Source organism: Plecotus auritus, assembly GCF_963455305.1.
Source record: "Plecotus auritus genome assembly, chromosome: 8".
Classification (NCBI taxonomy): domain Eukaryota; kingdom Metazoa; phylum Chordata; class Mammalia; order Chiroptera; family Vespertilionidae; genus Plecotus; species Plecotus auritus.
In genome coordinates, this window is record NC_137782.1 from 127,709,882 (window position 1) to 127,722,073 (window position 12,192).

Consider the following 12,192-nt stretch of genomic DNA (forward strand, 5'->3'; position numbering starts at 1 on the left):
TTAAAAAAGGACAAAACTGGAAGCATCACATTTTCTGATTTCAAACTATATTTCAAAGCTATAGTAATCAAAATGGCACTGGAATAAAAACAGGTACGTAGACCAGTGGGACGGAATCAGGAGCCCAGAAATAAACCTTTAAATAAACAGTAAATTAATATTTGACAAGAGAGCCAAGAATATTCAGTGGGGGAAAATAGTCTCTTCAATAAATGACACTAGGAAAACTAAACTTCCACATGTAAAAGAATGAAATTGGACCCCTATCTTGTGCCATTCACAAAAATTAATTGAAATTGATAAAGGACTTAAACATAAGACCTGATACTGTAAAATTCCTAGGAGAAAACAAAGAATAAAAGTCCTTGACATGAAAAGGTGATCAACATCACTAGTCATCAGGGAAACAAATCAAAACCATCTTACACCTGTTAGAATGGTATTATCAAAAAGACAAGAGATAACAAATGCTGGCCAGGATGTGGAGAAAAGAGAACCCCTGTGCATTGTTGATTAGAATATAAATTGGTACTGCCACTACAGAAAAAAGTATGAAGGTTCCTAAAAAAATTAATAGAACTGCCATATGATCCAGCAATCCCCCTTCTGGGGGACATAGTAGTAAACAAAATAGACATAGATCTCTGTCCTCATAGAGTGGACAGGTTAGGAGAGGAGACAGACACTAAACATACAAGAAGAATGCATTTTAAACATATAGTGTTGCAAATTTTTCAGTGAGTAAAGTCCTCGCCATTTTTTTTTTATCAAGTATTGTTGTCTTTGTCATCAAGTATTTCTATCTTTGTATCTCTGGTGCCTAGAGATCCTTATAAAAACGGGCTGAATGTAAATGGGCTTACAGATATTGCAAATACTCATGCTACCCACGTCATTCATTTTGGAAGTCTTTCTTCATCTCACATGCAGAGTGAGTAGACAGAGAGATTTCCTGGTCTAGCAGCAGTTTCTCCTATTCCTCTCCCCTATTCTGGGTTTTCAGAACTCAGAATCAGCATTGCAACACAGGAACATCCTTAACTGTGTGCTCAGTACCTTGGACTCTCCTGAAATTTGCTACAGCTCTGTCTTTCTGGGTGAAAGGGAAAACACCCTCATGCTTTCTCTCTGAATTTCCATAATTTATTTAATGTTGAAAACGTGACATAATTTTGTGACTTCTGATATTTCATCAAAGGATGCACCATAATGTATTTAACTAATTTCCTATCGTAAAACATTTAACGACCTCCCCAATTTGGGTATTTTAAATAATGTGAGGATGCCTCTCAGCATAAAGTCTTCCTTTTGCCTTTGCAAACCAGCAGGAGTCCCTTTCAGGTGAGTTTCCCAGAGGTGAGGAATGATTTGCCCTAAGGTCTTCAGTCTACATTTCTGTAAATTACAGAATTACTACAAGCTTTGCAACTACATTAAAAAAAAAAAAAAAGTTGTAGAGTCCCTTCACCAGACAGAGCCCTGACAGAAAACAGGGCAAACTGAGGAGTGTTTAAAAAGTGGGAACAGAGTTTAAGGAAACATGTCAGAATAGGACAATTCCCTAGGGGTAGTAGCATTGAGGAACCATTATCAGCCTTTCACCTTAAGAGGCAAGGAGAGGAAACAGTTATTAGATTTCATTCATTCAGCAAGTATTTATTGAGCGCATACTATGCGCCATGGGAAATGTACTAGTAGATGTTTAGGTAGGCAGTGTTACATTGCTAGTACCACCATTTTTGTGATCAATGCAATGATCAATACATACACTTTATCTCCTTTAATCCTCCAAACTGCTCCTGAGGAAGGTAATATTAATATGCTTCTCATTTTATGGATGAGTAAATCAAGAATCAGAGTGGTTAACTAACTTGCTCAAGTTTATAGAGCTTGTATTTGGCAGAGCTAAAATGTACGTCTGGCTCTAAAACTGTAAGCCGCCATGTATATTTCTTCTTCCACATGAACCACTGCTAAGAAAGCGGGAGTGTGGTGACCCCTACCTTTGAGAAATAAATGTGGCCTTAGAAAGGGAAGGCCTGCGTGAAATCTTTATAGATTAGCTGTACTTTATTTAGCAGGTTGTGAAATTGTTTTTTAATCCTCTGCTGGTAAGCACACATGCACTCCTAGTTGTAGCTGGATTTTCTTGATCTTCTCAACTATTTATTTACTTAAAAACCACCCTGCCACAAGCAAATGCAGCCATCCCTGCATTCTTTTCTTTAAAGTGTTGGAAATACACAGGCACACAGAAGGGCCCCACGAAGTCCCTGTTTAATTCAGCTACCCATCAAATTCCAGCATCTTTGAAACTAAGCTCAACCATTAAGTTGAGAGAGATACCAGAGATCTCATGAAAACCACACAATTAGACAATCCTAAAATCCAAATCAAAGGAATGGACTGGACTGGCCTATTTAGCCATTAGTTTTCACCTTAACCCCAAATATTACAAATAGGACATGTTTCTAGGCAGTGATTCTCCTCAACTCCCAGGAAATTTTAAATGTTATTGAAAACATTTGCATAATTCTTTTCAGAAATCAGCTAGGAATATTTATTTGGCAAAATGGTATCTGAGCAAACCTAACATTTCCAATAGTGTGGTGTGTGTGTGTGTGTGTGTGTGTGTGTGTGTGTGTGTGTGTGTGTGTTTTACAAGACTTTATGGATTTAAAAATAACATGCAATCTAATTTATAAATTATAGATGTCTATTATGATAGTTTTAACTATATTTAAAAAATAAACAAATTATCCAAGGTTACGCAGCTTAATATTAGAAAAACTGATGTAGAGACTACTGCATCTGAACCTTAGAACAATCATCTCTCCAGTCCACTACAAACCTAGGAAAGCAGACTGGACCCATCATGTATTTTACTTGGTGGCTAATGAATATGTTAATAGAAAAGCCCTGAAGCTAGATAAGCTGATCAGGTTCATGATAGATGATAGATACACAATTACAGAGGCTAAAGAAAATAAATTTGCCAATAAAAAGATAAAAGGGCTGAAGAAGAGTGTGAGCTTTATGTTGTTTGGTAATTGCCTTGAAAATTTTTAAAAGACTTTATTGTTTGAGAGCAGTTTTGGTTCACTGCAAAATTGAGAGGAAGCAACAGAGATTTCTCATATGCGCCCTGTCCCCACACATGAATTCCTCCCCATTATTAATACCCCCCACCAGAGTGGAACATTTGTTACAATTGATGAACCTACATCGACACATCATCATCACCCAAAGTCCATATTTTATCTCCTCTTTTCCAACATTCAACTTCATTTCAGGTTCATTGGATAGGGTTTCCAAAACAACATTAAATAAAAAATAACATTGGCTACATTCTTAATTTTGTTTTCTTTTCATAAAAATTTTTCTTTGGAAGTTACTTTTTGCACTGAACTCTTTAATCCATTTGGGATTTGTTTTGTTCTGTAATTTAGGTAAAAGTATCATTTGATTTTTCCCTAGTAGTTAATCCATTGTCCCAGAGCCATTTATTGAATTATTCTTCCCTTTCTCATTAATTTGTGATTTAACTTGTATCATTCTCACTTCCCATAGACAATAAAAATTATCAAATTAACCCTATTTCATTACCTTTTACCTATTGCTGTAAAACTTTCTTTCACAAAGAACTAGAAAAAGAAGAACAAATTAAACGCAAAGTTAGCAGAAGGAAGGAAATGATAAATATTAGAGCAGAAATAAATGAAATAGTGGAAAAAATAGCAAAAAATACATGACATGAAGAGTTAATAATAAAAAAAGATAAACAAAATTAAGAAACCTTTAGCTAGACATGAAGGAAAAAAGAAAGACCCATAACAAAAAACAGAAATCTAAGAGGAAACATTACAACTGATGCTATAGAAATGAAAAGGTCATAAGAGTCAACTATTCACAATTATATGTTATCAAGTTGGATAACCTAAAATAAATTAATAAATTTCTAGAAACATACAACATACTAAGACTGAATCATGAAGAAATTTTAAAAAAATCTGACACACATTGTTTTGTTTTGTGTTTGAAAGAGTTTGAGATGATGGGTGTTAATTTTTGTTTAAATTTTTGGTAGAATTCAATAGTAAAGCCATCATATGAAACTCTTAAATAATTGAAGAGAAGGTACCACTTCCAAATTCATTATATGACTCCAGTATTATTACCCTGATACTAAAATTAGACAGATAACACAAAAAAGAAAACTATAGATCAATATGGATGGTTCAACATATGAAACTCAACTAATCAATGTAAAACATCATATTAACAGAATGAAGAAAAGAAACCACATGGTCATCTAAAGTAATGAAGAAAAAAAAGCATTTGACAAACTTCAGCACCCTTTCATGAGAAAAACATCAAAAAACGAAGAATAGAGTGAAATTACCTCAACACAATAATATATATATATATATATATATATATATATATATATATATATATATATAAAACTCAACATCACACACAATGGTAAAGAAGTGAAAGCTTTTCTCTGAGATCACAAACAAAGCAAGGATTCATCTTCTTGCCACTTCCATGAAACATAGTACTGGAAGTCCTAGCTGGAGCAATCAGGCAAGAAAAATAAATAAAGACATTATTCAAATAAGAAAGGAAGAAGTAATATTGTCTATTCACAGATGACATGATTCTATATGTATGTAGAAAATACTAGTAATATTCCACACAAAAACCTGTTAGAACTAATAAAAATTTCAGCAAAGATGCAGGATACAAAATCAACATAAAAAACCAGTTGCATTTCTATAAACAAATAATAAATAATTTGGAAAGAAAACTTTTTAAAATATTAGCTAGACATCAAAAGGAATAAAATATTTAGGAATAAACTGGAGGCAAAGACCTTGTACATTGAAACTATAAAATATTGCTGAAAAAAATAAAAGAAGACACAAATAATGGAAAGAAATTCATGTTTATGGATTGGAAGATTTAATATTATCAAAATGTCTATATTACCCAAGATGATCTACAGATTCAATGCAACTACTATCAAATCCCAGTAATATTCTGTACAGAACAAAACATCCTAAAATTCATATGGAATATCAGAGGCCCTTGAATAGTCAAAATAATCTAGATAAAGAAAAGAAAAGCTGGAGTCTTCACACATCCTGATTTCAAAACATATTACAAAGATACAATAATTAAGGCAATATATGCTGGCATAAAGACAAACATATAGACCAATAGAAGAGAATAGAGAAACCAGAAATAAAGCCTCATGTGTATGGGCAAATGACCTTTCAAAAAGATGCCAAGCCTAACCAGTGGGGAAAGGACACTCTTTCCCACAAATGAGGTCAGAAACACTGGATATCCACAAGCAAAAGGAGAAAAAAAAAAGGACCTTTACTTTATACCTTATACAAAAACTAACTCAAAATAGATTAAATGTGAGACCTGAAACTATTAAACTCTTAGAAGAAAACATACGGAGAAAGCTTCAGAACATTGAAACTGGCAATGACACCAAAACACAGGCAAAAAAAGAGCAAAAAATAGACAAATGAGACTACATCAAACTTTAAAACTTCTGTGCAGCAAAAAATAAAAAACACCAAAGCACCAATATGTATAGTGAAAAGGCAATGTATAAAACAGGAAAAAATATTTGCAAAACTATACCTGACAAGGGGTCAATATCCAGAATATCTAAAAAAAACTCCTATAAATTGACAAAAAAAATCAAACCAAAAAAAATCCAATTTAAACAATAGATAAAAGACTTAGACATTTCTCCAAAGAAGATACACAAATGACTGACAAGCATCCTATATAATAAAACCCTAATATGCAAAGTGACCGAACCACAAAACAACCAGCAGAACGACCAGTCAATATGATGCCCGCTGATCAGGGGCAGCTCCTGTGTTGAGCATCTGTCCCCCTGCCCCCCACCCCCCGAGGGAGGCGACTGGCAGCAGTGGCGATCAGGGGGTGGGGCTGGCCAGCAGGTCGTGCCAGCCAAGGCAGGTGCCAACAGGGGCACCCCAATCACCCTGCACCGGTTGACCCACAGATCGGCCCTGATCGCCAGCCAGGCCTAGGGACCCTACCCTATATATTGGGAACAGTCTCTTAGATTTAAAAATTAAAACCTGGCAAGGCTACTCTAACACTGAAAATACAGGATGATGCAGCGATGACATGCATGGACGCTGGCTTGCACATTTTGTGGTCAGCCCTGATTCTGGCACTTATAACTGTGTGACAAAGCCAATTATTAACTTCTCTCTGCTTCAGTTTTTCCACCCATAAGATGGGGAAAATGGTACTACTGCCTCAGAAGGATCATGTTATGTACTACTTTTTATGATCAGGGCAAAAAAATGTAGCTGCTCATACAACAGCAAGATGCCTTTCACCTGTATGGAAAGTATGGTCACTGGTGCATGCAGCATCCCAGATTGCAAGAGGGTGCAGGCTGGGCTGAGGGACTCCCCTACCCCATGCACGGATTTTGTGCACCAGGCCTCTAGTCTGAAAGGATGCTCAACATCACTGATCATTAGGATGACAAGTATGAAAAACACAAAAGCTGTGAAAAAATTGAAACCCTTGTGTACTATTGCTGGGAATGTAAAGTAGATGTAGCTGCTACAGCAAACAATATGGAGTTTTCTCAAAAAATTAATAATAGAATTAATATATGATCTAGCAATCCCATTTCTGGGTAGTTATCAAAAATAGTTAAAAACAGAATTTTGAAGAGATATTTGTATAATCATATTCACTACAGCATTATTTGCAATAGCTAAGACATGGAAGCTACCTAAATGTCCATTAACATGTGAATGGATAAAGAAAATGTGGTATATACATATAATGAAATTATTATACTTAAAAAAGAAGTAAATACTATCACATACTATAACAGGGATAAACCTTGAGGATATGATATGAAGTGAAATAAGCCAGTAGCAAAAAGACAAATACTACACAATTATAAGAGATCTAAAATAGTCAAACTCCTAGAAACAAAGTAGAATGGTGGTTGCCAGAGTATTGAGGGAGGGGGAAAAAAAGAATTGTTCAATGGATATAGAATTTAAGCTCTGAAAAATAAAACAGTTCTAGATATCTGTTGTGCAATAATGTCCATATAGTTAATTTTACTGTATACTTAAATGGCTAAGGTGGTGAATTTTATGTTATGTATTTTTTACTTCAATAAAAAGATGCTATATCATTGTACACATGTATGTTATATCTATAAATGTGTCTATATCTACATATCTATCTATGATAAGTTAGCATAAAGAAACAAGAAAGCCCTGGCCAGTATGGCTCAGTGGAAGAGTGTCAGCCTGTGGACCAAAGGGGTCCCGGGTTTGATTCTGGTCAAGGGCATGTACCTTGGTTGCAGGCTGCTCCCCGGCCCAGGCCCTGGTCAGGGATCCTGCAAGAGGCAACCAATCAATGTGTTTCACATCAATGTTTCTCTCTGTCTTTCCCTCTGTCTCCCACTCTCCCTAAAAATCAATAGAAAAATATCCTCAAGTGAGGATTAACAACAACAACAAAAAAGAAGCAAGAAAAACATGAAACCTCTAGCAGAATATGGACAAGTGACATAAACTTGCAATTTAACTCCTGAAGTGGTAAAAAAAAAAAAACAAAAAAAAATTGTCTTAACTTGTAATCAAAATGCCAGTTAAAACTATTTTAAAAATCAGAAATCCTGGAGTAATCTTAGACTTTGCCTTTTCTTTCACCATTCTACCCCTTGTGCAACCATTGTGAGTGAATTTATAATACTATATATAATAAATATATATAATACTATATATATATAATAAATATATAATACTATATGGTAATATTATATACATATATATTCACCCAAAATGACTGTAAGTGAGGGAGAATGGTGAAAAGAAATTATATATATGTGTAAATATATGCCATTTGAAAATATCTCCTTCCATAATTTCTTGAATGCGTTAGATTTTTTTATAGTGATTTTATATATAACTAGAGGTCCGATGCACAAAGATTCATGCAAGAATGGGCCTTCCTTCCCCTGGCTGCCAGCACCACCTTCGCTCTGGCTGGAGCCACCTTTTCGCTCTGGCCCAGAGCCACCTTTCTGCCTTCACACGCTGCCCAGAGGCCTGGAGCGGCTGTGGCGCTTGGTGCCTGCATATGCAAATTAGCCCACCATCTTTGTTGGGTTAATTTGCATACTCACTCCTGATTGGCTGGTGGGCATCTCAAAGGTATGGTCAATTTGCATCTTACTCTTTTATTAGTGTAGATTAGAGGCCCAGTACATGAGATTCGTGCATGGGTAGGGTCCCTAGTGGCTGCCGGCTGCCAGCTGGGGCCTCCCTTCTACAAAGTGGCAGTGCTGATGCTCATATGCTCCTGTTGGTTATGTAAAACAGTCTTAACCCTTGTGATGTGTGTGTCTCTGTGTGCAAATGTGTGTGAATGTAGCACAAGGCAGATGTTTGCATAAGCTTTGACTGCCTATTGCTTACATGTCTATAATATGTATGTATATATAATATACATGTGATATATGCGACCTATAAAACACAAAGCAATAAGACTTTAACATAATATATAAAATAAAAATTGTGAAAATGCAAGCATATATCAAATATTTAGTAAATATTTCATTATTAAATAATACTGCCTGGGTACTAACAAATACAACCACTAGAATATCACGTTGGTCTTTCCAACAGGAAATGGATCAATTTCAGATGTCTTGTCTGCAAGTATGGTGCTCATTTTCCAAGTGTCTTAGGTAGATAAAATAAACATAAATTTAAAAAAGAAAGTCTAAAATATGTTGTTGTAAGTTTCCACCTAAATGATAACGCATGGTAATGTTAGCTCATAGAAATTTTGATCTCAAACTCATTTCAAAGGAATTCTTTCTCTACTAAGATGTATTGGGAATAGCAGCTTTATAAGGTGATACAGTTCATCTAAGCCATGGCAACAGATCAACAAAACTTTGTCTCAGGACTGAGCATCTGGGATTTGGAAACAAATGAAAGAACACTGGACTTAAAATAACCTAACTCTGTTCTAGCGCGGTATCCACTACTAATCTGTTTGCTTCCTCGGCCTCACTCAGTTTTTCACAATAAAGAAAGAGGCCAGATGCCACAGTTCCTCCCAGTAATAAAAAAGTAAAGGCTGTAAGAATCGCTGGGTCAGGAAGCATCACCTCTACTTTAGTTCATTTCAGTTTAAGGAAGAAATGACACTTTGTCACAGTGACTTACTACTGAGCCTCAATTTTCCAGGAAATTAGTTCAGAAGCCAAGTGTGCTCTCACCTTTATCCATTACCCCTTCCCCCTCCCAACCACAACATCTTGTAAACATATCTAAGAATCCTCATGCTTGTTCAGTGGAGTAAATAGTTTATAAGTGATAAACAGTCTGTCTTTTTCACTTTTGTTCAGCTTAGTAATTCAGGATTACATAGCTTCAGCCTGGGGTCACTTCTGAGTGAAGAGCCAGATGTTTCTGAAAGGTTGAGCCTTCTGTGGCTTATCACGAGTTGTAAATATTAATATATCATGTCCTCAGTGAACACGGCCGGAGCAGAGGATGCTTCCTTGAGGAAATTGCCACTAAAAGCAAATTCAAAAATATTCTCAGAGAGGAATTGCTGTGGCAAGGCTGTGCAATATAAGCATTAATCAGTTCATGAGAGTGTGTGTGACTAAGTCAGCTCCCCATCATGCTCTCTCAGACTCCCACCCCAGACTTTTCCTTCCAAGCAGATATCAAGATTCATAATTATGAATCTATTTATGGGATCCTTTGTTTAATGTCTGTCTAACCCACTAGCTTCCTTAAAGGCAGGCATCATGCTTGTTTTGCTCAGTACCATGTTTCCATTTTCTAGCTGAGTGCCTGGAACATAGTAGGTTCTCAGTAAATATTTAGTGAATAAATATATAAAAATCCTGCAAATAGGGAGCTCTGATCATAATTTCCTTTCTTTCCCAATTTCCAACTCTACACTATTTGCTTCTCTAAATCCCAAAGGGTTTCTCAGACTGATGGGCTTGAAGTGTATAATGATTTAGACTCTTTTGGGGTCTCAACATAGAGAACTGCTATGGGTCTTTTTCCTCTTGAGAAGGATGTGTGTCAGGAGAAGAGCATCACAGCCTAGAGATGAGACTCAGAAAGCAGGAAGAACTTGATGCTCAGAAATTGGAAGTAAAGAGATTTAACATTGTCCTCACGTGAGCATACAAGTTGCTTGAAAAGGGGATATGCATGGACTGAGTCTTTCTTGTCTCAGAAACTTCAAGAGTACATGGAAACTTCAAGAGTACACGTTCTTGCACAGGGAAAGTGGCCTCGGGTTCCTCCTCAGAGGACTGACAGTCAGTTTGCCTCTACAGACCCCTCTGAGCCATGGCGAGCAAATAAAGAAAGTAACTACCAACCTAATGGGATAGAGAAGCCAAAGAGAAGAAAAAAGAAGAAAAAGACATGTTAGTGAAGTTTTCACATTCAACCATAACAAAGTAGTAACACCATAGAGTAGGGTTTGGCAAACTTTTTTCATAAAGGGTCTGAGAGCAAAGAAACAGTTGGAAGAGAGGTAATCATTAAAGAGAAACTAGGAGACAATTCCCCTGTGATAAGAAACTCATGAGTCTGCAAACTGAGAGGACTCACCAAGTTCCGGGCATGAATGGGGGGTGGGGAGCTCTCATGCCTAGGCATATCCTGATAAATTTTTCAAACATTATGTATTCGGAGAAAATCTTCCAAGCTTCCAGGCAGAAAGAACAAGTTGCCCTTCAAGGTAAAATAATGCTGTTGGCACTGAACTTCTCATCTGCAACACTAAAAGCTAGAATATAGTGAACCAATACTGAGAGAAAATGCGTTTAATCTGAGAATCTTTAACAAGCCAGGGTATCATGGATCTTTCGGGGACAAGGGAGATATCTAAGGCCTGTCATAGGAAAGGAGGATATGTAAGAATTGAAAGAGAATATCATCTAAGTATCCTTGTACCCCACATATGGAACCTATATGATATAAAACTCCAAAGAAATAGAAAACAAACAACTACACAGACCCCAAGATGTAGTAAGAAAAACAGAAGAAACAATGATTGACCATAAATCACTCTCCATCCCTCTCCTTCCTTCTCTCTTTCACTCTCTTCTTCCATGTCATCTCATCTCACGTTATCTCATGCCATCTCATGTCATCTTATTGAAGAGGAATTTTTGGACTAGAACCCGGATTCTTTGTCCGCCAGAGTCTAAGAATGAATCCACGGACAGAAGGTGGTATAGCAAAGGTGGAAATTTATTAAACAACAAGTACAGACTCCCACATGGGGAGTGGGAAAGAGTCCCCCAGAACGGACTCCCACGTAGGGATGGGGAAAGGGTCCTACTGAGTTCCTTTTCCCTATGGCTTATAAAGGCTGCACATCCTGGTGCCTTGATATCCCCTCTGATTGGTCACTATTCCCTAGACTGGTTACTATAGTAACTCCTGGGCTCAAAGGTCAAACCTCACATGGGACATTGAGGTTCTCCCCCCACTCCTTCCTTATTGTTTTCCTATTCCCTTTGGGCTTTCTTGCCCTTCTTCTTCTTCTTCTTCTTCTTCTTCTTCTTCTTCTTCTTCTTCTTCTTCTTCTTCTTCTTCTTCTCCTCCTCCTCCTCCTCCTCCTCCTCCTCCTCCTCCTCCTCCTCCTCCTCCTCCTCCTCCTTCTTCTTCTTCTTCTTCTTCTTCTTCTTCTTCTTCTTCTTCTTCTTCATGAAGGGCTTCCTTCTCTTTATTTTGTAAATATAGACCTTTTGTTGTTCCCAGCTCCCTCATTCTATGGAAATGTACCTGTTGCAGCTTTTCAGATTCCCTAGCCTAGTCTATGAAAATATACCTTCTGCTGCTCTTGGGACCTGTGCTTCTTTCACGGTCCTCTTAATTCCTAAAATTTCTAAAATTTCCTAAAACCTGTCTTTTTTCACCCCTAAAAATTCCTGTTTCATTATGTCATGTCATATCTTATCATTTATGTTCCCCATCAATCTCACCTCATCTATCACAGGTAAGGATGGACTTGTGTAATATGAGTGCTAAATAAGAACTCTTAAATCGACAGAGAAATCTAATAAATGAATGTTAAATAATATCAGCAAACTTA